Source organism: Athene noctua, chromosome 2, assembly GCF_965140245.1.
Source record: "Athene noctua chromosome 2, bAthNoc1.hap1.1, whole genome shotgun sequence".
Lineage (NCBI taxonomy): Eukaryota > Metazoa > Chordata > Aves > Strigiformes > Strigidae > Athene > Athene noctua.
Window position 1 is genome coordinate 73,071,413 of NC_134038.1, and position 23,028 is coordinate 73,094,440.

Genomic DNA, 23,028 nt, shown 5'->3' on the forward strand with positions numbered 1-23,028 from the left:
CCGTGGCGGTACACGAGCTGCGCCAAAGCCACCCGTGGCCCAGCAAGGAGCTTGGGCACCGCTCTTGCTGGTGTCCCCCACCAGAAGGCGTCGGGAGGACAATGCGTGGAGCCCCGCAGTTCTCGCACGTCCTCACGGCCCAGTCCTACCTTGAAGGCCACCCGGGAGCCCCCGCCCCTGCTGGCGGGCCGCCGGCCCTGCCCACCGCACGGACCCGCGCTGCCCACCCCTCAGCCAGGGGGCTGGCGGCGCCCAGCACGGCCCGCGGCGCTTCCACCCGCCTCTGCGGCTGCAGCCGCCCAACACGAGCAGCGCCCCCATCCTCCCCCGACCCGGGCACGGGCGGGGACCGAGGACACCGGCGCCCGCCGGCGGTGCGGGGCCGAGGGGAGGCAGCGGCGGGGACGGAGACGCGCGCGCGCGCTCACCGCCCCGCACAGACACACCCCCCGCGCCGTCGGGCGCGCGCTCCCGCGCCGGCCCGCACATCCGGGGTAGCGGCGGGGCGGGGCGGGGCGCGTGCGGCCCCGCCCCGGGGGCGCGGGGGACGTGTCCGCGCGCCGGGCCGGTCGCCGCCCCCCGCCCCGCCCCGCCCCGCCGCCGCCGCCGCCGCCGCCGCCCCCGCGCCGGTGATGGAGACGCGGCGCTGAGGAGGGCTCGGGTGGCAGCGGCGCGCGCGGGAGAGCGGGGGCGCCGGCGGCAGCGGCGGTGCGCGGAGGACGGGGCATGCGGAGCGGGCGCCGCCGGGGGGCTGCAGCGGCGGGCTCCGGGGCGCTGAGGGAAGCGGCGGCGGCTCCTTCACGGGGCTCCGTGTGACCGCGCCGCTGCGCCCGGAGCGCGGCTCCCGGCAGCCACAGGAAGAGGGGGGCCGAGGCGGCGGTGGCGGCGGCGGCGCGGCGCTCCTTTCCCGGCCGCGGAGCGAGGCGGCGAGCGGAGGCGCCGGTTCCCCGCGGTTGTAGCGGCAGCGGCCGCCGCCGGCAGCCCGGCTGCGCAACGGCAACGGCGGCCGCGCCTCAACTCGGTGCGAGGCAGCGGCCGCCGCGGCGAGCGGGCGGCGAGCGGCTCGTCCCCGTCCCCGCCGCCGCCCGGAGGATTTACCCTGCGGGACTCCCCTTCCCGGGCGCCCGGTGACAGGCGCGGCAGCGGCGGGGCCGGCGGCGCCCGTTGCCTGCCCCCAGCGGCCGGCCGGCCGCCCCGCAGCGACAGCGAGGGCCGAGGTGAGTGCGGGCTCCGGGCGCCGCGGGTTCCGCTTCCCCCCACCCCCCCCGCCCCGCTCCCGCCCCTCGCTGAGGCTCGGGGAAAGGGAAGCGCCGAGCTGAGGCAGCGCCGGGCTTCTCCCCTGCCCGGCCGCCGGCGGGGGAACTGCCGCCTCGGCCGATCGCCGCTTCCTCCCCGCCGGGCGGCCCCGCCGCCGTGCCCTCTCGGAGGAGCGGGGCGGGCACGCACAGCCCGCCCGCTGCCTGCCAGCGGCTCCCCGAGCCTCTCCGGGCGGGCGGGGGGGGCCGGGGACGTCCTGTTGCCGCTCTGTGTCAGCAGCCTCCGGGAGCGCCCGGGCGTGTGTGTGTGTGTGCGCGGGGGGGAGCGCCGGGGCAGCACCCCGGGCTGAACCCCTGCATCGCTGTCACATCGAGCTCCATCAGTTCGTGTCTATTACGTAACATGTGACTAATATTTCAGACTTCCTCTTATCTGCTGGAATCCGGATCAGACTTATTTTATTTCCTTTTGATTCGTAAAGCTGAAGAAGGTCGGGGAAACTAGCGCTCTCGTGCCAAGTAGTTGCCTGAAGCAACTTAGTTTTCATGTGACTTTACCCGTGTTAGCAGAGGGTCACTACCTCCTTCCGCTGTAAGAAAGCAGAAGTGTGTCGTCCATCTCCCCTGCACTCCCCACCGCCCCCGTTTATTATTAAGCCCGGCGGAGTTTCTTTAGGTCCTACTTGTTTTTAGCAGTCTCTACAACCTGCCACTTTGTAAGCTTACAGGGCGAGATACTGAAATAGAAACTGGCTTTTGTGCAGCAGCTGCTGAGAGAAATAACTTTTATGCTGATGAACAGGAGTGAACCAGCCTCTTCTGTTTATATAAATGATGTTGGCACTACATGAACTGTAAATGAACATAGCCAACAGCTGTGCAAACCAAAACTATGTAACTAACCATGTATTTTTATACACTGCTACGCTCAACTTCACTCCTTTGCAAAGGCAATGAAGATCATGCTACTCTGAACACTTGGAACACCACAGAACTCATTTTTCTTGTAAATACAAAGGACTGCTTATATTAGAGAAAGCCTTTTGCTTTCTAGTGCCAGCTTCATCATTTTCTTGGGGATTTTGTCCGTGTCCTCCTGTGATGTTGGCCTTTCTTAAGTGGTGTTGCTAGCACTTTGAATTTGAATTTGCTGCATTTTATCAGGCTTACCTTATCTGTAAAACATGAATGCGCATCAGAGATAAATATTCCTCAAATGATTGCTGATAGGAAACGATTGTGGCATCACGGTTATCTTCAGAAAAATTATTCAAATGATAGCTGGCAAGGACACTGCCTACAAGCCAGCCGTGACATCAAGGTGGTAATGATAGCACTTGGACTATCACTGGATGCTGCCTGCTTTTTCAGAACTGTAAACTGAGTGAACGAGGATACCTTATTCCTCATATACCTTGCTCTTGTAGGAACAGAACAATTCAAAGTCGCTAGTGAAAGTCATGGAAATGTTTTAAAAATACCATGTGACAGTCATTGCATAGACTAGTGGTGAAGTGGTACTGTTTCACTTTTATTCAAAGGTTTATTCCCCCTCATCTTCTAAAACTGGGTTTGTTCGGGAATAAGCTATATAGAGAAAGAATGGAGGTAATTTAGAATAAATTTCAATGCCAAATTGCTGCTTTGGCAAAATAATACCCTGCTGTTCTGTCTTTGTTGCATATGTGTTGATAAACTATACATTAGCTGTAAACTTGTTAATTATTTTTCTTTCTTCTATCACAGAAGGAGTGTGATGTTTGTCTTTGGGATGAGAATAAAAAGTTGCACCAGGGACACTCATCTAAAAATAGGGTACTTCGAAATACTTAAATCATTTGAAGGCAATTTACATTATGTTTAGTTCAAGAGACAAGAGATTCTTGACAGATTTTGCATTTTACATTTTTAGTGATTTTTTTTTTTTTTAGTGTAGATGATACTTCTCAGACTCTCCACAAAAGTTTGATTCACAGGACCAAAATGGTATGGTCTTTGGCTCTGCAGTCCTCCCCACTCTGTTTCTTTAAGTGTCTTCTATGTGGAAGTGTGGGAACTGTCTCTAGATGCAAGTTGACCTGTATTTGGAGCCTTCAGTGCTTGAGGACTAGCCTACCAGTTGGGTGGTTTTTTTTTTGCATAAGACGCATTAAAACACCCTTTAGCGGTTGGAGTGGTGCTTTTGAGAATGGAGCAAGTTTCATACTTCTAAACCGATCATCTTATAATGAATTTTGGAGTTCTCAAATTACTAACCAAAATCTGGAAGCCTGTAGTACTGTCCTTTAGGCCCAGTTAGAGCGAATGTTTTGCATTCTAGTGTTGCTTTTTGAGATCTTGATTTTTTTAAAGTTTTTTGGAAAGTAGGGTGGTTTTGTGCACCTCCCTGGGGCCAACATGGTGATTTTAGCATTGAAATCATGGCAGTGGAGTTTATTTGGAGTTTAGATGAATAGCTTGTAGCAGATACAAGAAGGGTTAAAAGGCAAATGTCGAATACTTATGGTATGGGTCTTACACCAATATGTAATAGAAGTAGGCTTGGATCCTTAAATGTGATGTTCCTCAACCCAGTCGTTTTCTGTCCTCCTTTGACTGTAGGCAGATTCTTTTATAAAGGTGCACTAAAAATTAGTTTGAATATTTAATTATGCATTGAATTTAAAAAGCATACCTTGGAACTACATACTTCCCACTTCCACTGAGCAGCATCTTCATTTTTGAATTGTAAGTTATTTTTTTTCTGTTTATGTTGTTTAGTCTACTTAAAACTACAGGCATTTTTTTTATGTCTTCCTTTGTGATTCTTTGTATTAACAGCATTAATTTCTGATTTTCCACCTAATCTAGTACTACAGCAGCCTTTTTCAGGTAATGATTAACAACGAAGCAATGAAGTTTTACATGAAGATACTACAGTTTTGCTAGTGCTGGCCACTGCTGTTTCTGAATCCTGATACTTTTAATTTTCAACAGCTATGTTCTCATATTGAACAGAGATCTCCCTTGAGTTCCACAGGGGTGCTTGTAATCCCTGCTTGTTTGTACTACGTCTACTTAATTTAGAAGGTTGCTGACCATACTAATAATTTTGTCTTTAATTTTCAGTGACATTTCCACATTTATTAACATCGAATTTTATCTGCCACTGTGTTACCTGTACATCATGGTTGATTATCTCCCAGCTGGTTACACTTTTGGTCTTCTGTACTTGACTAACATACATAACTGTTAACTTTTCTTTCTTTCCCAGATCTTTAATTAGTGCCTTTAAATGTTTCTTGCTTTATGGATCCTTAAAGCACCTTGCTGTCACCTTTTGCCGTGTTGAAGTTTGACTATGTATTCATAGTTCAAGCTTCCTGTTTCTTAGCTAGGAATAAAACAAAATATTTTAAGTAAAATATAGGTAAAATCTGCAAAATATATCTGCAGTGTTGTGATCATGGCTTTTACTCAACTTTTAGTACCAAATTTATTCTTGACAGTAGTATTCTAAATTTAACATCCCTAGATAAAATGTTTTAACTGCATGCTTGTCATAAAAGCATTTTGACACCGTCTTCCACTAATTCTGGTGAGGCTTTTTTTCCCTTTTTACAGTCTTCCTAGCTAGCTTAATCCATTATGTGAAATCAGCCCATCGTAAAAATCAATGGAATTGATATACTTTTAGCTAATGTATTAAAGAGCTGGCTAACTGCTCTATTATTCACCTTTTGATTACCTAAATATGGTTTTACACTATGAAATACGGAGGTTCTTAAGGGGCATTTACTTTCGGCTAAATTAGAAACTTGTGACTTTGAGCACTGCATAAATATCTCGCACATGTACTGTTGTAGTAACGCCCAACTCATTGAGATGTTCTTACCATCAGGTTCACATAAAGATCTGGTTATAATTCACTAAAGAGAACGAGCTTGAATTCTAAAGCCCTGGGCTATGCAGCTTACTGAGTGGTGGTTTGTAGTCTCTTGTAGGAAATACAACTTTGATTCCATGTCTTTGTTTGAAGGGCTGGTGGAACTGAGCAGTCAACTTAGCAGTTACAGTAGCAGAGAGGGTGTTTAGCTGATAACCTCAGTTGTCTCTGAAAGCAAATGTGCTTGGAGACCTGGTCAGCTAAGAAAAGGTAACCTTGGCAAGGTGGTCTCCCTAGATTTCTCTTGATATCACTTGCCACCTTTGCTTCTGTGATCCAGAGCTTTATTTTCAATCATTAAAAAAACCCACACAACTTTTTTTCTCTTGTCCTCTTCTGCCTTTAAGTGGTAGGTAACTGTGGTATGGAACTTGATTGTGAAGTAGCTTCCAAACTTTTTTTTTTGCCAAGGTATTTGGTTTTGGTATTAGAGTGGTCAGCTTCATTTTTCTGGCATTAAAAAATTATCCTCAATAGTCAGAGCTTTGTTATGGTGCCTTTTCACTGGAATTATTGTTTAATGACCACTGCAACTGTCTTTAATAGCTTCAGCTCATGTATTTTTCCTTTATTATGAGATGGTTTTCAGCATTTGAGAGAGATATCCAGGTAGGGATATTGAGCACTATTTGTGTTGTAGACTGCTATTATCTGGTGGTTCTTAAGACATTTGTGTGTGTTCTCCTGTGATAAGTTACTTCTAGTGAAGAACAGTATAAAGCACCAGCAGTTTGCTACTGTGGGACCAGCTGATGTACAGCTGCTGTAAAATTTACCCCCAGTTAAGGAAGGAAGTGTTTTCAAACTTTTTTTTTCTTGTGCCATGCTGGTATCAACTTTCAGAAACTTTACTCTGTTAGAAAACTTATCCAAAAGATAAGCCAGTTCAGCGTTCTGCTGTCTAGCTGGAAGAGCATTAGCATCCTTTGCAGGCAGAATGTGTGAACTGCTCTTTTGTTCCATAACACTTGTCTCACTCTTGAAAACTTTGTCCCTTAAACTGCAAGCCAGTGTAATATTTTAACTGTTTTGAAAAGTTGACTTATTTTCACTAGTGCTAATATTGGTTAAGCTGTGTAAGTGGTAGAGTCTCTAGGATTTTGTTTTTGGTGGGATTTCTTACAGTAGGTAAGCTCTGAGCATTTTTTGTATGAATAGTATTACTTTGTAATGGAGTGTGGTACTGTTTTCGTGTGGAGTTGCAATACTACTTCATGTAAGAGAATTCTTTATGTGTAAGTGAAGTCATATGACAAAATTTGTTATTCCAGTTATGCGGAACAATTGAATCAGGTTGATTTTCAACATCCAAGTTGCCTGTGAAGACTTGTTACAGGCAAGCAAGGGGGTATGTCGTGTTGTTTGACTTTTTTACAGTGCATCAGAATAGGCTTCAGAGCTTCGGCTGGTGCTTCCCATCAACCACAGGAATTATGATAATATCACAGTGCATAAATATCTCGCATTAAGTAGTTCTATAGGAGACAGGAATACTAACCTCATTTTACAAGCGTAACACGACGAACGCTAACAGAGCCTGAAGAACTTGAATCCTAATCTGTTTAGTCTTCTATAGCCATGGGTCATTGTTATCTTATCTTTTTCCATGCCATTTAAGCCTGCACTTTGTATGCTAGCAATGCTTTAGTGCAAATTGTGAATGATAACCAGAATTACACTGAAAATTAAAAGGGAAGTGATAATGCTGGGATTCTTCCAGGGAGAGTGAAGCAAATTTGGTTTTTTTTTGAGGGTTCTGTGAGTTACAAACCAGGGGATGGGAATATTGATAATGGGTTAGAATGAATTGTCAGTGTGTAGAGAGATCTGGAACTGCTCATTACATGTCTGAATGAAGAAGCTGACTGAAAAGCAGAATGAAAAAGTCATCAAATGACCATGGACCTCTCTATAAAGAGAAAAAGGTATCTAGTACTGGTCTTAGTCAGATGTCTCCACACTAGTGTTCTAAACTGAGTTTAACTACTTCATGTTGTCAGTTCTTAACTTTGCTAGGCGATGCTTTTATTTTAAAAAGCAAAAACCCCACAAGTACAGTAGGCTTCTGAATCTTCAGATGGTCCCAAGTGCAAATTAGTTGTAGGTGAAAAAATAAGATTGGTCAGAGTGGTGCTTTCTCTGTGCAACGTTCATCAGTTTGATTACCATTATGAATAATTTAGCATTAGGAACCACCTGGGCTCTTGTGTGCATATCCTGTTCATGATGTTTCTGCATTAAATACATTGAAGAGAGAACGTGCACTGATGGGGCATTTTTAAAGTATCTTTAAGGACTCATTTAAGTTAAAATTAAACTAATGGATTTATTTAATTTTCAGTTCATTGTGTACTCAGGGTAATTAGGATTGATACACTTCTCAAACACAGAAGCTGAATCCTAATTCTAGAAGCAAAACTCAGCTTTGACTGTTGTCTCCAAGCAGTACTTCTGTAAGAAATTTCTTCAGTTTTTGCTGATTGGGATACTACTTTGAACGTCCAGTTTGTGAATTAGTGACTGTTGTGAAGAAGTTAAGGACACATTTCCACAGAACTTTTTTTTTTAAAGACCATTTTGTGGTTTTAAACTCTATTTTCTATATTATTATGTGAATGAAGTAAATGTCTGCTATCTTTCTTTGAAAAAATGGTTGAAGACAGCATACCAGAGCAGTCCTGTTGCAAAGAGGTAGTTGGAATAACAGGTATACTTAGAATAGCCAGAAAAACCCCACCCCTGCAAACAGTGTGTGACTGTTTACTCCTTTTTCAATATGCTCTTGAAAATTTTTCTTCAGGGCTCACTGAACAGAAGTTTAAGAAATACAGGTATTTAAATTAGTAATAGTTTAGTAAACCTATTTTGTTTTGTTTTTAAATTCTGGAGATAGTACATCATACTACAAACATTAAGCTTCCTAAAGTGCAGCAGAGATACTAAGTTTAAATATGTTTATCTGAAATACGTATTTCAAGAAAAATGGAACTTACCCCTTAAGGCCCTCTGCCTGCTAAGAGAAGTTATAAAATAGAAATCCTTTTTCAGGCTGACATTTCTAAATATTTGATTTTGTGGTTTATTTTTCTGAACTGAAAGTCTCAGAAACATCATGAAAAATACAGTGTCGTTCAGTAACTTTAGAGAGTAGGAAAGTGCAGTACCACCTTCAGAAGCCTTCATGCAGATTAAAAATTATATGCTTGTTGTAACTTCTCACAAACTTTGAAAAGCCTTTAGATTCTTATGTCTTACTCCTTGCTCCAAAGCTGTTCTTGTATGAAAGGATTACAGATAGGATCAGAAAGTCCAGTAAGTTAAACTTGCATTTGCTTGAGACTTGGATTAAACCTAAGTATCTGACCTCTTTAAAGAATAGACTAGTAATGTTTTGGAAATGTAGTGTAAGATAGCTGTGGGAAAACAACTCCAAGCTGTTCAGTTGTCCTTTTTCTTGCAACTTCTACTGTGGTTTATTTGGGCATTGAAGTGAATAGGGAGAATAATGTGACAGGAAGGATGCACAGGAATTCTTTATTCTTTGTAAAAGCTCAAGTTCCCTGCTAAAGCAGAAGAGAATGGGGCAGCTGCTGACTTGTTAGATGAATACTCATCAATAATGTTTGGGTTTTGTTTTTTCAGCTTCAAATTGGTTTTAAGGTATGGCATCACAGGTTTTATGAACATTGGACTAAAATATTTTCTAAGCGTATAAATCAACATCAGACTTAAGGACTGCTTCAGCTGTGCAGAGTTCCAGAAGTAAATAGTTGATAATCTAGCCTTTAAAATAACTCCAATGCGCTGAGAGTTTAAAAAGTATTGGTAGTACTGCTTTAGAAAAAAAATAGTGTTCATTATAGGCTCTAAACCCTGTATTTGATGTTTGGCTGTGAATAGATTCATTGAATTGCTGGGAGCTGCATTAATATTTTATCAAGTCTAAAATAACTTGTATGTTTGTAGTTGAAATACTACTTTGTTGTACAATATGTTAAAGAATGAGGCAAAATTTGGTACTGTGAGTGTACAGTAACACTAGCAGACTCCTGCAGAAAATATTAAACAATCCATCAACTCATACAAGTGTAGTTGGAATAAAGATACCTAAATGCAGTACAGCAGAATTAGAGTTACTCTGACAAAAGCATCTGAAAAAAATCTTTACTTGTATATTCAAAAGGCATATGATACAGTTGTTAAAAGTTGAAGGCTATTTACAAATTTCAGTACTATTTCAGAATATTTGCATTATTCTGAGATGACACCATAGAATTGAATGAAAAAGGGTATTTAAAAATCATGAACAATTCTAGGAGTTTACTGAGTAACTAGAGCTCACTAAACCACTTTAAAGCAATGTTCACCTTGTGTGTGCAGACCCAGCACAAAATTTTTATCTATCAAAATATGCTTGTCTGGCTATATATCTAATTTTGCAACGCAGTTCTAAGTCATAAAGACTTTGTATCTGCAGTAGTTAATTTAAAAAAAAAGTGATGTAACCAATACTCAAAAGAAACCAAGTAATCCTGAATACTGAGTTTGTTAAATCTTTAAAAAAGAAACCCTATAAAAACCAGAAAACCAAGTCCCTTGTTTCTGGAAGTTATTTATTTTCTGTCTTCCTTCCTCATGTTTCTTTCTTTTAGTTCTATTTGGATTTTGCAGAGTTGTCAAATCACATCTTTTATTTTGTCTTTCCATGTCCAGGAAAACTAATCACTCTTCTGCAACCAGTTAATGCTTGAAATCTGCTGTGTGCAAGAAACAAATTGTCCCAATCTCAGCTGTGATCTGATTCACAGAAGTACAATAGTATGTAATTTTCTTGCTTTGGATTATATCAAAGCTTTCTTATGCAGTTTTAGACTATCATGACTCCTCCTTTTTTTTTTTTTCCCTAAAGTTGTGCCTTCCCAAACACAGCAAGAACTTCTTTGAGCTGAAACAATAGTTTCCCTATGTTTCATGAGAGTTATGTATATTTGAAAGACATTTAAGGACTCTTTCTAAGCATGTTGAAAACTTCATAAAGCATCTTGGCTTCTGCCAGGAAAACAATGCCTTTTTTTTTTTATAGCATACCTCATGTTATTTGCAGTAGAGTTGAATAGCACTGAGTTGCGGTCACTAGTTTGCACTAATCCACTAGTTTGGATCACTACCATTTTTAAACAAAGAATCCACAATGGGATGTTTTTTAAAATGAGCAGGCTTTCTTTATTGTCACTTCTATGCAGAAGAGCCCAGACATAAACAGCATGCAAGTCAGGCACTGATTTCCAAATCAAATGTTTGACCTTGGGATTCTCATAGCTAAGTTTTCAGCTCTGAGGCTGTAAAAATATTTGAAACCAACTTTCTTATAATAAAACCATCTTTTGTTGCAGAGGCTATTGAAATTATGATTCACTACTGCTTCTGTCTGCCAGGATGAGCTGTATGGTCTATTTCTATGGAGCAGAAACAAGAATAATCTCATGTTATTCTAAAAGACTGTGTTTACTTCTGTATCTGTCACTTGTAAAATGCTGGCTAATTGTTAGTTTAAAACAGCTCTTATCAATTACTGTTGTAGCATACCGTCTTAACAGTTTTCCATAACTTGTGATTTCTCCATTTCTTCCATTTGTTTGAGTGTGTAATAACTGGTTGGGTGTATCATTAATTTTTATTCAGAAAGATGTGGTAATGATTCAAGAGTGGTAGTGGAGAAATGTGTCTGAAAGAAGTAGAAATAATAGAAATTGCTAGTAATTTGGGTTTTTTGATATCTAGTTTGACATGTTTTAGAGACCTGGCTGTCTGCAAGTGAAGCTCAACCTTTTACACTAAAAAAAGGGATGATTTTCTGGAACTCAAGTATTTCAGAAAAAAAGAAAATTACCTCAGTCATCTTACTGAGAACTTTCATTTTAGTTTACTGGTGCTTGGAGAGTATTTGGAAAAGGTGTGAGGTCTTGTGTTTTCCTATACATGCAAGTTTTTGGTATAATTTAATTTACTAGAGAGATTTCAATGTATTTTGAATAAATTAATGAATCTGTGTAACAGTTTAATAGATAGTCAAAACAAAAATCTCGGATATGTCAGAAGTAAGAGACAATACTTCAAGAGAAGTGATGGCTGGCATCTTTGAATTAAATTGAAATCTGTTTATGGCCAGGCATATTGAAGAAGAAATTAACACAGTGGCCCAAGTGACAAACACTGTGTTTAAAGATTTCCAAATCAGTGTGTTGTGGTATGGAGGAGAGGGGATTAGTTTGGCTCTTTGGTGGTGGCTAGAACTGCTACTGCTTTGGCATCATGAAACTGGTCCTGGACTGAGCAGTCACTTTCAGTCAAAAGAAGGAAAAAAGTTTAGTGAGTCTTATGCAAACAGTTGTTGAAAAATTATCTTCCTTTTCTAAAAGGGATTTGTTTCAGAAAAAAATAAAAGAGTATTTCTTAAACTTTGAATGCTTATGGAGGAACATTACTGAGAAACCTCCAAGCTTATGAAATCAACTGTATATTGACTATGGAAATTTTAAGAGACTTCCATCTTAAAACTGTGTATATGTCAGAAAGTCTTTGTATCTACTGCAAATTAAGTTTTATGGAAGAAATACTGTTCAGCTTCAAAAAGGATGTTTAATAGCATTATAAATAGTTTTTACATGGTTCTTTCAGGATAGAGGAAAGTTAAGGACAAAACTTTAATATACAATGTTTGAAGGACATCTGGAAAAACTTGAAGGCACTTGCTTTGCCTGCATCTGTACAGATCAAATGTCCAGCATTCAAGTGATGGGGGGGACATTTCCCTGTCCATACCACTGCTGGCTGGAGTTTTGTTCTCTGCCTGCAATTTGTCTCCTTTCTCATCCTATGTCAAATATGGTAACATCATACCCTGTGGTGGTCCTTGATGTAAAAGCTAATAGTGTTTTTAGGTAAATTTTTGCCCCAGGCAGGCAACAAAAATCGTTTTGGCAGGAGAGGAAGAGTTGCCTTTTGAGACAGTTTGATCTGCTTTGTTCACTTTCAGCTGTCCATTGCTTTCCCCTGTGCCCTCTCTGCCCGCCCCTGGTTATAGGCTGCTTTTAGTCATATTCAGTGGCCAAAAGTCCACAAAATATTGAATTGGCACAAGTTTGGAGAATACTGATGCTGAGGAAGAAGAAAGACAGCAGCTCAACAGTTCTTTCCTAGACTGCCAGTTCACCAGTGAGCCATATTTTTGACTGACCAGATGGCCTTGGAACAAACCCCAGCATGTGATATGTCTTGCTGATTTGGTAATTAAGAGAAACAGGGAAGATATCATAGTATCATGTGGGGAATGGATGTTTTTCAGGTGGAGGAATAAAGGCGAGCTCATAAGGGGCAGCAGCAGCAAGGTGCCGAAGTTACTGCTATTCATGGAAATCTGTGGGAGACCAGGCCACAAGTTCTGCTTTCCACAAGGCAGGATAACTTGTTTTAGCAAGGGCTGCTTGCAGACAGACGAGTTTATTTCTACGCATTGACATTCCATCAGATATTTCTCAGTGTGCTGCTGCTCCTACTGCAGCTGGTCCTTTAAAATTATAAAAAACTAGGCAGCTGCTGCTACAGGATGGTTTTTTAGAACACAGTAGTAAAAGTTAAACCACTTTGCTTGCATTAGTGAGTAGTCATGTTTTCTTCTCCCCAGCACAAAGTTTTCACAGTTTGCTTATGAACTTTTCAATCTGAATTTACTGATGGTAATTATTTTTTTTCAAATGGGAATAGTTTGAAAACCACTCATAGAAGAGATAATATTAGCTAATAAATCAGCTATCTTGTAAATATACTGTCTCCTGTTCTTCTCTTGAAAAACCAAAGAGGAGAACAGGAGAGTAGACTTCAGACAAGATGAGAAGATTAATGTGTTGTTCATACCTGTAAAGTATGTAAGCTGATGTAGTTAGGGAGAGTGATAACCTAATTTATTTACTTTCTGAATACTGTGAGGAAAAGGAATTAAAGAAGCTCAATTAACCATCTTGGTGCTAGTATTTTCTACTCTGAAATTAAACTGAATACCTTACTGTGTTAGGAAAACTAAAGCTTACTACTTAACTGTGACAGCTACTTGCACAGAAGGGTGGTATGAGAAAAATTAATACAGCAACTGTCTGCTCAGACTTCAAATTCAGAGTTGGATATTTAGTTATGACCTAGTTTCTTTGGGCATGAGTTCTATACTGTAATGTTAGAGAAACTAATAGGAAAGACTTCTTATACTACAAATAATAGTATAACCGTTTATAATATTCTCACTTTCCTGAATGCTACTAAATGATATGATTTTAAAGACTTGACTGTTACAAAGAAATGAAATGTTAATGTTAAAGTGTGGACATTTTTTAACATTGTTGTCACCTATACTTTCACTCCCATTTTTACCTGAATTACCTGTTTTTTCCATATATAATATGTAACATTGTTCTTGGCATAAAAAAAAGAGATAATCGTCAGAAGAGTTGGTTGTTTCAAGCCTTGAATTGAATAAATCCAAAGAAAAAGCATCGGTTGTCTTAAGGTGTATTGTAACTGTTTTTTCATTTGTTGCTAATAGTATCTGACTTATGTGTTTATGTTGATCTGCCTAATGGGGATTGCTCTGTCTTTTTTTCTTTTAGCATATTAACAAAAATTTTTATATTACATGTAATGTAATACATGGTTACACTCAAAATTCCCTTCATTCTGGTAATGTTCATGAGTCATAGATACTAATTTCAAAGCATTATAAATGAATCACTAGGTCACAGTATTGAAATACTGTACTATTGGCTCCTCCTAAAATAAAATAAAATCTGATAATGAGACATTGCTTTGTTGAAGACTGTTTCAAAAGTAGTAGACTGCCTCAGAGACCAAATGTTTGAGACTGAGGAAAACTTGAACTGGGTATATTAAGTGATCCAAGCATCTTTTAATGATTAAAAATAGTTGGGAGTTGGGTCAGAAATAAAGGCTTTGGTAGCATCTGAACCGTTTTGAAATAAGAACTCCAGTACAAGATCCTGTTGATAAGACTAAAGCTGTGATCTCCAGCGTTCCCTAGATGACTGCACTGAGCAATGTGAAGGAAGCAATGACATTCCTCTTTCCAACTTTTTAATTTACTGCAGCTACAACAGCATTGGGGAGTCTGCATGTGTTGGGGGCTCCAAGCATAGGCAGACAGGAACTGGGTGACAGAAAACCTGTAGGAGAAGGGAAGAGTTGGCAAGAGAGAATAAAATGTAAATATCTTGCTCTAGAAGATAACAAAAATATTTAAATGACTAAATAGTGTCTTTCTACTTCTTTTGTCCAACAGTGACAGGGTTGTGTAGCAAGCTAATTAGAGTTTGCGAATGCCAAGCTATTAAGAGAATGTGGAAGTGTTGACTGGGGAGAACCTACCTGTTGGCAGATGGAAGTTTTGACCAGTATGATTAGCCTGTCTAGTGCATTTCAGGTAGGAAGAAATCAGTTTGACCTTCTTCCTTCCTGCCCCTCTTGACTCTGACAAGAGTGAAATTTATGTGTGACATAGGACTTAGTTTCCTTTTCCTGCTTGCTTGTGCTTTCTGAACAGGGAAGCATAAAAATAGAAAACCAAATGCTTTAAATGCTAAAGACATTGATATAATTCAGGCAAAAGAGAGTAAGCTATGATTAGCAGGAAAATATCACTGGGATCTTTGCAAGAAATGGGAGGGGTTTATATAGCCCAGTGAAATGTATAATAGGCATAGAGTCTGCTTCCATTTACAGCATCGGGCACACCGTTGTAGCCCTGGGGTATGCTGGAATAATTGTTGAGGAGGCAGACAAGACAGCTGATGTATTTAGATAAGACATGATGTCTCTTGAGCAAAAAATTACATGGTAGTCCAAACCAGGCAGACAAGATAGTTACATAAGAAGTTAAATTCACATGTTCTCTAAATTCTTGTAGCTTTCTTTTACATACATGTGCTGAAGATAGCACTGAACTTCAAGTCTTTTTACAGACATTTTTGCCATATTCGTTCTTGATGAGTAAGCAGAATATTGTTACAGTCCAGAAAAATCAAATTGAGTTTTTCATCCTGTATAAAATTTTCCCATGAATATGGAAGGTTGATAAGTCTTTTTCTGAAAGGATCATATTTAAGTCATCATCTTTTTATTTAGAGTTTATTTAGAACTTAGTTTCTGAAAGTGTGGAATGCTTTTTGGTGCCAATTTAAGAGCAATGCTGACAAATCAGTGGTTTGAGCATACTTGGTCTGTAGAACACTTCAGTTTGCAAAGCAAATAACTGTTCTCAGCATTTGCTATTCTTTTGAAGCTGATGAAGCATTTGAGCTGCTACTTTTAAGTTGTTTCTTATTAATTTTATATCAAAGTAATTTGAAGCCTAGGTATTTTGACAGATGGATGGTCTTTTGTTTTGGTGAGAGCCTCCTAGGGAGGTAATTGCAAGCCCCAAGTTCTCAGTTGCAGAGGAAAGTCTTAGAAATCTGGTTTTCAGTTGGCACTGCTTCCCTAGTTTAGTTGATAATGATGAATTGGATTTGAGTCTTTAAAAAAACATAGTACATTTCCTAACATATACAAAAGAAGTTAGTTGATACTGTTCAGGTGAGCCAGTGTTAAGAAGTGGTTTCCTAAAAGGGACTCTTTGAAACAGTTGAGCTGAAAGCTGAATGAGTTGGGAGGCTTTGGTTTGGCCTATCATGAGGTGTGCGAAAGTGTTGAGAGCTTCCTGCTTGCTTTTCTTCATGTCAAGTTAAACATTTTGGGATAAGTGTTTTAAAACAGTATGGTACTTGCAAAGGTTTTTCCCATCTTTTTAAAGGAATAATTCAGTGTTGATTGAACAAAAGTAGTACGTTGATGGTTTTATTACTTTTTATTTAACCATATTTTTACAAGGTGCCTTCTTTCATTTTGGTTCTTGCTGAAGTGTTCTATAGTCTAGCATACCCGCTATGAAAGGAAGCGTTTGGATTTTATTGTTCTGTAAGTCATGGTTCTCTCTATATCCTGACCTTTCTTTCAACATTGCAAGTACCTAGCTTGTTTGTTACACTATTTTATCTTTAGTGACTTTGGTTTTAGGGGTTAATTAGAAACTTAAGCATTCTGAGTGTTTTCATATTGCCACCTAACTTTTGATGTACTCTAAGATGAGCTTCTATATGGAAGATTCTTGTTTCATCTGTTTCTAGAATATTCAAAAAATAATTATTCCTCAACCCTGAACCAGCAAGGTGTTTTGGGGAAGCAAGAGTTTATACAACTGATGTTTTTCCAGTTACTGAAAATTGAATTTATATCTGAATAGCTGATGGAGATTTCCAGTAGTGATCGTTTCTCAGATCCTGAAGCATTCTGCCAGGTATTAGATTAATAATCCTTCCCTCATGATGTTATGATGTAATTCACAATGTCCAGCTGCTAAAGAGATGTTTAAATTGAGATGAAAACCAGATACAGAATAACTGAAAAACAAACAATTAGAGAAAATAGAAGACATAATTACCATGTAACAGGCCTGTTGAGATTTAGCATAGCAACAATGGCAAGTCTCAAAATTTAAGAATTAGGTTGTTAGCTTCATGAGCATGCCAGTCTGCCACTGCTTCTGAAGTAAACAGTCTTTTCCTGGCTATTCTTTCCCTTCCCTAGGCAAGTATTGTGAAACAGGTTGCAAAATTTTCTGGATGGCAGTACGTTTCTGTGCTAAATTAGTTCTAACCTGTACCCAAATGTGATGATGTCAGAAAGGAGTGTGGAGATAGAAGCAAATGCTGAGGGACTAGGGGTACATTATTATGTATTCCTTGAGCTGCAGTGCTGCTGATTTTCAGTATTCTTGATTTAAGGCATGATGTATATGTAAACTCCATACCTTTTTCTGCATACCAAACTATCTTCTGGGTCTGTGCTTGTAAAAATAAAGATACTGGAAACAGCTGACTGACCCAGCAATAAATAAACTAAGTGAAACAGGGTATTTCTAGGAAGAAATCTTAAGGTTTGCAACATGGTTTGGGAAACTATGTGCTGGATTGCTGCATTAAAACAGCAGTGCTTTTTTTTAGAAAAGCTAATTCATTGGTTTATTGTTGCAGTTTCCTCATCCTTGTTATGACAGCGTTAATAGCTCTCAGTATTCTGTTTCAACTACCTGTTACTGATTTTACAGAAAGGGACAAGAAAGAATTTAGGATCTGTATTACTAACTGAATCCATTGTTTTGGAAACTTGATAACGTAATGTTTCCTGTGTTCCTTGGTGGTAAACAAAACTTCCTGAAATAGGGACCATTATCTCACCTGAAGCCAGAAAATGTTTGTCTGCCTGTTTCTACTTAAAAGAATGGAAGCTTTTTTTTGTTTAAAGTGATCTTCCTACTCTTGCAAATGAGAAATGATAGTCATTTGTCAGCTCAGCCAAATTTCAGATACTGTTGTAAGCAGCACAGCTTTGCCTGAAGGCAGATGAAGATATCTGAAACTAGAATTTCTGTGGGAGGGTTAGTATTTGTGTGTGAAGACATATGCTCAGTCAAGCAGTTTGTTGTTTTAGGGTACGTATTCTCCTGTTGACACTGACAGACAGTCTTACTGAAATGTTTTAAATCTGGCAGAAGGCAGCAAGCCTTTCCCTCTTCACTTCCATTTATTTCTCTCACCACAAAATTTTTGTTAATATTTTCAAAGAACCAAGTCCTCAGGCCGGACTTTTTTCTTGGGGGAGGTTCTATATTATTTCTGTGCTCCAGGCAAAATTTTTTCTAAAGGCTTACTTTTATGTGCTGACTTAAAGTCCTCCTAAAATGCAGTGTGTTATTTTGGACTTTGGACTTAAGATATGCTTGTTCACCTCCTGAGCTGCTGTCACTTAATATTTTCATTACTGGGGGACTAATGTTGTAATGTGTGATAATATAGGGCTCTGTAAAAGTTTGGGGACAAGAATACATTTTTCTCATTTTCGTCTTTGATTAACAAGTGCTAATTACATCTTGCAAGACAATACTTATTTGATTTGTGATTTTTTTTTAATGGTTGCATTTGGTTCTTAAGCTAGTAAATATATAAAACAGCCTTTTTTAGCTATGTGTACAGCCATATATTACTTGGTTTAAAGTAAGGAGTCTAATATTTCTTTTGCATGGAAGGTATAGAGCTGAATAGATGGTAGACTCTTACACCAGTGCTGGAAGAAATGATTTCTCAGTGTCTAAACAGACATAATTAGATGTGTGGAACGTGGTTTTACTTTGGGGACTTCCTACCACTTAGCACTTTATTATCTTAATGAAAAAAATTTATATCATTGAGAACCTTTGTAAATTCTGAGGAGCATTGTGTAAATTTGATGTTTGCTTTTACAAATTTACCAGTTGATTTATTTCAAGTACTGCCTCTTGTGAATGGTAAGTCTTAGGATCTTGCTTAGAAACCTCCCCTTCCCACCTTTCTCTCTAAGTAATACACTGTAGTGCACACTATAATACTGTATGTGTGTGTGATCTACAGAAAAGCTAAGCCTTTGGTCACAAGTAATACAATTCTGTAGTTCCCTTTATGTATAGGACAGAGTTGCTGTAAGTTTATTATCCCACAGTTGCCTGTTGCTACCTGCAAACTGATTTTGTGATCTGTGGAAGGCTGAGGTTGTGATCTTTTAAGCACCATTAAAGCAGCATATTTGAAATGTCCATAATTTGCGTCCCTGTGATCATCTCCAAGGTAATGTGAAATATTTGTAATCTCACTCTCTGTAGTTCCATTAAAAATTATCAGTAGAAATGGAGAAACTGGGTATGACAATAAATTGGGTACTTTTTTTCCCCAAACTTTGTTGTCCCACACCCTCCCCCTGTAAGCTATCCTACTGTTTGGGGGTTTTTTGCATCAGATCAGAAAATGAGAGGTTACAGATTATTTATTTCAGTATTATACCTGAGAATATAGCAGTCAGCTCTTCTGAAGCACTCTGTTCACTGTTCAAGAAAGCATTGATCATTTTAGGTACATGTGATTTTACTAAACGTTTGAGGGCAGCCGTAATTTTAATATAGTTATGTATTTAACTATTTTGTATTCATAATTAAATAGGATTTTTTTTCCTCGGTAAGTCTAGGAGCTTTTACTCTTTTCTAATGAGTCAGGGAAGACTGGAAAAGGTAAAGTAGAAAGCATTGTCTTTCTCAGTTGAAGGGATCCTATGTTTGTTTGCCAGTGTTAATGTCACATACACTTTTTCTAGCAAAGAACAATACTCAAAGTGGAAGTCAAGCCCCATTCATAATAACTAAAAGAGAAATCCGCTTTGTACGTACATATGCACATGTACACATGCACACATCTATCTAAGTAGCTGGGGTTAATTAATGCCTGTAGGCATATTGGAGGGGGTTGATGATTCTACCGAATTGCTGCTGCTTACCATACTTGCATTGTTTGAGGAAGAAGACTACCTGAGCTGTTACAGTAAATGATAATTATCTGATGTCTCCTGAGTTTCATGTGACTTGTGGTAAAGAGGTGTCAATGAGGTCCGAAGTCAGTGCTTTGTATACAGGAAATGCATTGCCTGTAATGTCAGGGGTGTGCATCTGCTGCTGGTCCCATCTGAGCTCTTGTGAGTGGCGGGAGACAAGTCTGGGATTCCATTGTGGTGGATTAGGATAGGAAAGTAAGATTTTGAGGGAAGTACAGCTCGGTCTTTAAGTTTTCAATACCCCATTACAATAGAAATATTAATGAAAAACTAATTACTCTTTATAAACAAACAAAATAAACAAAACTTGTGGTTGACACTAAATCTTTTCTCTTTTTGACTTCTGGGTTCCTTCATAGTGAATGCTTTGTCAACTGAAGGAGCTGAGAGGTGTCTAATGTATTTTGCACTGTGGCTCACATCCTCCATATGAATCCGTGCTGGTTGCTTTGCATACTTGTGAAACAATGAGGGTAGTGTTCCCTGGAGGCTGAAGGGAAGGTGCAGAGGGTGTCTGCCAGCTCGAAGCAGTCAACACACAACTCTTTGTTGCTAGTCCCACTGAAGGCAAGCATGCCCGGACCATTGATGCTCCGTGCTCATATGTAAGGCTGATGTACGTTAATGCTGTCAAAATAAAGAGGTTTTGCTGATTGTTTTACTAATGTTTTTGAATCATGATAGTTAAGAATGACTACCATCATCTCTACAGAGCTGTAGTGCTACTCCTGATTTGCAAATAACGTGTCTTCTGTTGTTCTGGAGAGCAGTTGTGAGGTTATAAAAGACAGATTTTTTCATTTTCAAGTTGTGCAATTCTGTGTAGATACTATTTGAATTATGAAAAAGGTAGTTATTACAGTCCAAACAGATTTAGTAATGATGCTAAATATGCTAGTAGATGCTTTACTATTGAGAGCAGTAGATTGTCTCGTTTGTGGTTGTTTTCTTTTTTTCTTGTGCTTTCCAGCAGTGTAGTACTGTCAAGCAAAGTGAAAATAAGCTTTGCTGTAGTCTTGACTTGGGCGCGGGGGTGGTGGGGAGTGCATTTTACAGCTGACTTCTAAAAATAATGTTTACTTAAAGACTGCCTATGGGTTCAATCAGTCTTGGTCCCTTTCATACACTGGTAGTGTTGACTTGTGTTGCTTTGAGTCAGTGTCCCCAGAAGGCAGGAGACCTATGAGAAAGGCGCTGCTGCATCGTTTGCATGGCTGTACTTGCCAGAATCATTGCTTGGTTGAACAACTGAATAGTGAAAGCCAAGAAAAGTAAGGACATACACTGTAGATGTCAGCCTCATCAAAATAACACCTTGACAATTTTTTATAAGTTTTAGGGAGATACTATGATAACAGTGTGTACTTTACACCTGTTAAACACATACCTGTGTTTATGGTTTTGCTAATTGTATTATGAATTATGCCCATGAATTTTTTTACAAGTTGCAGGAAAAAAAAAAATCTTTGGATTAAGGAAGGTTTATTGAAATGATTATTTTCCTTGCTGTCTTTCTGTATAAGGTAAAGCCATGGAATCTTATGGAATAAAACTGTGGTAGTTTTGTTGTATGCTGTTTTTTTAAGTATTGTCAGTCACTTTAAGACCAACAGGTAGAAGCTGTGGTTCTCTGTTATAAATCTGTTTTCTCTGGAGTTTCATGGCAGCCTAATAATTTTCTCTCCTTTTCATGCTTTTCTGTTTACTCCCTTGTGCTGATGTTTCTCACCATGTGCAGGGTCGTACCACTGGACTGACCTCATAGAAAAATAATTGACAAAATGGACTTGGCTAGATACATTATGGCAGCTGTATGATTTGGGGGGGTGGGGGTGGGAGGTGTCTGAATAAGCAGAAACTGATTGTACAGACTGGGAAGATAATGCATGACTAAAAAAATCGTACAGTCAATCCGTATTATATTTAGGAAGAGGTGAAAGTGGTAAGTGGGATAAAGAGTAACAATTATAAATAGATATTTCATTGTGCATAGGTAGCTCTGCCTGATTGTTGCTGTCACTAATGTTAAATGTGTCAGAAGAAAGTTCTCTGGATAATGGGAATGCAAATACTGAGACTTAAGTACAGACAATTACTTCATGTGACAATTATATCTTGCACTCTACAAATATTGTGTCTGTGAACCTGGTCAGCATATCAGAGTGGCTGGTTAAAATTTGTTTAGGTTTAAATAAAAGCTCAGAGTGTTGAATTTTCCTAAAAAGTCAGGTTTTTTTAAAAAAAACAAACAACAATCTTTGTTGCCAAGTGCCACTGACATAAGATAAAGCACCCACAGTTCAGAGGGTCTGGTGCTTGTGGCGACAGAACATATAGCTGATGGTAGTGGAGTATAAAACAGGACATTAAAAATTACCGGTAAGGGAGACCCCTGCCTAGAATCATCCACATCTTTCAACCTGTGAAATACTTGGAGTTGATGTGAGAACTTCTTATTAACAGAAACTGCTTGTATTCCAAATTCCAAAATCCCAGTTTGAACAATTTCCCTTCAAGTCTATAGGCTATTTGTATGCACAGTTTAAAGCAGTAGTTTTAAGTTTAAATTGTGTAACAGTGTAACATGGCATGGACCATTGAAAGCTAATGGCCACTGATAGCCTTAATCTAAGTACTCATAACTGCTATTGCAACAGATTATTTGTTTTTTTTTTTTTTGTTCACCTACATATTCTATTATTCGTGTCCAGGTCTCCTAACCCACTTGCCTGTTCACATCAGCAGTGTGTGTAGGTTATTACTTTTTTCTGGGTTACTTTGGGTTTATATCAAGAAAATGGAAGGGCACAGTACATCATCTTCTCCTTGGTTTCTATTGCCTGTTTCTGGCTAAAATGCCCAGAATTGTTTTGAGTGGGAACCATGAGAAAATCACCAGCCAGTTGTGCGTGCACACTGTGCCTTAGTGTTTGTTCTTGATGGGATATAATGGAAAATCCAGCTAGAGTAGAAACATCCTGAAGAGAGGTAGTTACAGGTAAGATAGTCCTCTCTTTGAACATGCAATTTAGGAAACAAATTTGGAAGCCTTATTGTGAAGATCAGAAATGCATAATCAAGCCAATCTAACATCCTCTACAACAGGAAGCTTGTGGACTGGAGAAAGCCACATGGCATACTCTTACAGAGCAAGCTAAGGAAACATGGCCTAGATAAAAAAAAAAAGCTGGTTTAGGATGTGTGTAAGATCATTAGGTTAACAGTATACAGAGTTTTATCTTTCAGTAGTTCACTTCAAGCAAGAGAAAGCATATTGTGTAGATTTTGTATAGTCGTTTCAGCTTTTGGTTCTTGTTCATGAACTGAGTAATGAAA

General features: G+C 39.7%; 1 protein-coding gene across 3 annotated transcripts in view; it reads left to right on the top strand.

Annotated features, from left to right (window-relative positions):
* Window positions 1-589: 589 nt before the first annotated feature.
* Window positions 590-23,028, top strand: part of GALNT1 (polypeptide N-acetylgalactosaminyltransferase 1) — a 91,686-nt gene continuing 69,247 nt past the window's right edge. For all 3 annotated transcript variants that reach the window (XM_074899427.1, XM_074899429.1, XM_074899428.1), the window contains exon 1: window positions 590-1,217. The gene's annotated coding sequence lies outside the window, so the exon portion shown is untranslated. The remainder of the gene's footprint in view (window positions 1,218-23,028) is intronic.